The sequence below is a fragment of the Vombatus ursinus genome, unplaced genomic scaffold, assembly GCF_900497805.2.
Source record: "Vombatus ursinus unplaced genomic scaffold, bare-nosed wombat genome assembly UNPS02014198.1, whole genome shotgun sequence".
Lineage (NCBI taxonomy): Eukaryota > Metazoa > Chordata > Mammalia > Diprotodontia > Vombatidae > Vombatus > Vombatus ursinus.
The window spans coordinates 736,081-740,370 of record NW_020953976.1 but is presented as its reverse complement, the minus strand read 5'-3'; positions in this window follow the sequence as shown (position 1 = coordinate 740,370).

Genomic DNA, 4,290 nt, shown 5'->3' with positions numbered 1-4,290 from the left:
AGATAGATAGATAGATAGATAGATAGATAGATAGATAGATAGATAGACAGACAGGTAGATAGATAGATAGAAAAAAAGAAAGAGATAAATAGATAGAAAGTAAACCATACTGTGCTACTTCTGTGTATCATTTCTTTCTCTGCAGGTGAATAGTGTCTTCCTTCGTAAGTCCTTTGTACTTGATTTGTGTATTTATAATACTCAGAATAACTTAGTCCTTCATAGTTATTTTTTGAATAATGCTGCTGTTACTATGTACAACATTCTCTTGACTCTGCTCATTTCGTTCTTCATTATTTCATGCAAGTCTTTCCATGTTTTTCTAAAATCAACCTCTTTATTATTTCTTACAGCACAGTAGTATTCCATCACAATCGTATACCATATCTTGTTCAGCCAATCCCCAACTGATGGGCATCCCCTCAATTTCCCAGTTCTTTGCCACCACTAAGAGAGCTGCTGTAAATAGTATAGAACATAGTTTAGAACTTTTTTCCTGCTTACCTTGAGAAAAAGAACTAATAGTGGTATTGCTGGGTCAAAGGGTATACACAGTTTTATAACTCTTTGGGCATAATTCCAGAATGCTCTCCAAAACAGCTGGATCAGTTCACAGTTCCAACAACAATGCCTTAGTGTCCCAATTTTTCCACACCCCCTTCAACATTTATCATTTTCCCTTTTCATCATTTGAGACAGTCTGACAGGTGTGAGATGATATCTCAAAATTGTTTTAATTTGCATTTTTCTAATATTGATTTAGAGCATTTTTTGTATGACTGTAGATAGCTTTGATTTCTTTTTTTTTTTTGCAGTCAAAAACAAGGTTTATTAAAGATTCGCCATATTAGCTAGACTCTTAAGGAATCTGAGCATCTGTGGGCTATTGACTAGATTGTAAGAATCAGAGCCTGATACCTTTGATTTCTTCATCAAAAAACTGTCTGTTCATGTCCTTTGACCATTTATCAATTGGGGAATGACTCATATTCTTATAAATTTGGCAAAGTTTTCTATATATTTGAGATATGACACCTTTATCCAAGAAACTGTCTATAACATTTTTTCCTCCATTTTCTGCTTTCCCTTGGCTACATTGGTTTTATTTGTACAAAACCTTCTTTATGTAATGTTATCAAAATGATCCATTTTACGTCTCACAATGCTCCCTAACTCTTGTTCATTCATAAATTCTTCTCCTATCCATAAGTCTAATAGTAATATGTTCTGTGTTCTTTTCATTTTCTTATGATATCTCCCTTTATATCTATGTTATGCATCCATTTTGACCTTATCTTGATAAATGGTGCAAGATATTGGTCTATACCCAATTTCTGCCAGACTATTTCTGGTTTTCCCACCAATTTTACCAAATAGTGAATTCTTATCCCACAAGCTCAAATCTTTACATTTGTCAAACACAGAGTTACTATCATCATTATTACTGTATATTATATATTTACCCTGTTCCACTTATCCACCTTCCTATTTCCTAACCAATACCAGATAGTTTTGATAATTACTGTCTTATAATATAGTTTAAGATCTGGCACTGCAAAAACTCTTTCTTTTACGTTTTTCATTAATTTCTTTGATGTTATTGACCTTTTGTTCTTCCAAATCAATTTTGTTATTGTTTTTTCTAGCTCAATAAAATAATTTTTTGGTAATTTATTTGGGATGGCATTGTATAAATGGATTAGTTTTGGCAGAATTGTCATTTTGACTATATTGGCTCTGTCTCTTCATGAACAGTTAATATTTCTCCAATTATTTAATTCTGACTTTATTTGTATAAAAAGTGTTTTATCATTAGGTTCGTGTAGTTCCTGGGTTTGCACTGGCAGATATATTCTCAGGTATTTTATGCTGTCTACAGTCATTTTAAATGAGGAATCTCTTACTATCTCTTCTTGCAGGGTTTTGTTGGTGATATGTAGGAATGCTGATGATTTATGTGAGTTTACATTATATCCTGATACTTTGCTAAAATTACTGGTTCAACTAACTTTTTAGCTGAATCTCTTGAGATTTTCCAAATATATCATCATATTGTCAGCAAAAAAAATAGTTTTATTACCTCATTGCCCATTCTGATTCCTTTAATTTCTTTTTCTTCTCTTATTACTACTGCCAGCATTTCTAGTACAATACTGAATCATATTGGTGATAATGGGCATCCTTGTTTCACTCCTGATCTTACTGGGTAGGCTTCTAGCTTATCCCCATTACAAATAATGCTTGTTTGTGGTTTTAGGTAGATGTTTCTTGTCATCTTAAGAAAAAATTCGTTCATATCTATGTTTTCAAGTGTTTTAATAGGAATGAGTGTTGTATTTTGTCAAAAGCTTTTTCTCCATCTATTGACATAATCAATGACTTTTGTTACTTTTGTTATTGATATAATCAATTACGTTAATAGTTTTCCTTGTGTTAAACCATTCCCACATTCCTGGTATAAATCCCACTTGGTCACTATGCATAATCTCTGTGATATATTGTTGTAGTCTCCTAACTAGCATGTTATTTAGGATTTTTGCATCCGTATTTGTTAGTGAAATTGGTCTATAATTTTCTTTCTATGTTTTTATTCTTCCTGGTTTAGATATCAGCACCATATTTGTTTCATAAAAGGAATTTGGTAGGTCTCCTTCTTTGCCTATTACTCCAAATGATTTATTTAATATTGTAAATCTATAATAATAAAAGAACATAATTAAATGTTTGGTAGAATTCACTTGGAAATCCATCTGCTCCTTATGCTTTTTTCTTAGGAAGGTCATTTATGACCTGTTCAATTTCTTTTTCTAAAATGGGTTTATTTACATATTCTATTTCCTCTTCTGTTAACCTAGGCAGTTTATATTTTGTAAGTATCTTTCCATTTCACTTAAATTGTTCAATTGATTGGCATATAATTGGGCAAAAGAACTCCTAATAATTGCTTTGATTTCATCTTTATTAGTGGTATATTCACTCTTTTATTTTTTATACTAGTGATTTTTTTCTTCTCTCTCTTTTTTTAATCATATTAATCAATAGTTTATCCATTTTATTTTTTTATAAAATCAACTTCTAGTTTTATTTATTAATCAATGGTTTTCTCACATTTAATTTTATTAATTTCACCTTCAGTTTTTTAGGATTTCCAATTTGGTGTCTAATTGGAAATTTTTCATTTGTTTTTTTTTTCTAGGTTTTTTTTCTTTGTCTATTTTAATGATGTAAGCATTTAGAGATATAAATTTTCCTGTGATTACTGCTTTGCTGCATCCCATAGGTTTTGGTATGTTGTCTCATTGTTATCATTCTTTTTAATAAAATTATTTGTTATTTATATGATTTGTTCTTTAACCCACTCATTCTTTAAGATTAAGTTAGCCTCCAATTAATTGTAATGTGTTTCCGTAGTCTCTTGTTACATTTAATTTTCATTGCATCATGATCCGAAAAGGATACATTTAATATTTCTGCTCTTTTGTATTCAACTATAAAATTTTTATGCCCTAATACGTGGTTATTTTTTGTAAAGGTACCATGTACCATTGAGAAAAAAGGTATATTCCTTTCTATTCCCATTCAGTTCTCTCTAGATATCTATCATATCTAGCTTCTCTAAAATTCTATTTATCTTCTTCACTTCCTTCTTATTTAAATCAATGAGTTTTATCTTGAGCATGTTTAATTTGAGATATCTGTGGGGACAGTCTGATAAAAATGGCAGTTGATGATGTGAGTTATTCTGATACAGATTGCCCAGAAGCCTCTGATGCCCCTCACAACTCTGAGATTCTGTGAATCTGATTTGCTGTGTCTTGAAGGAGTATTGTGAAAAAGTGACTAGATGTGTTCCTACTAGGCTCCAAATAACAGAACTACCAGCACCATGGACAGAAGCAATAGGTTGGCCATCAGCTTTCATGAAGTGCTAACAAACAGGCTGCTAGATGTTGAAGTATATTGGGCAACCAGCCTGGTCTTCCCCATGAAATGTGGTGGAGAATTTACCAAGGAAGAAGAAAGGTACTTCTGTTGGCAGTGATAGCCCACCCCTGAAACCACTAGTGTATGGACCCTAGCACTTGTTGTGCCTTTGGGAGGTGACTGAACCCTCAGGAATTGACTAGTGTTAGTGAAGTGTGTGCCTGCATTTTCATCAGACTCAGAAGGCTTCCTAGATATGTAAGCAGTGTTCTTGTGTGTCTCACCTAGGATACCAATCCCTGGTAAGTTATCTATGGACTGTGTGTGTGTGTGTGTGTGTGTGTGTGTGTGTGTGTGTGTGTGTGT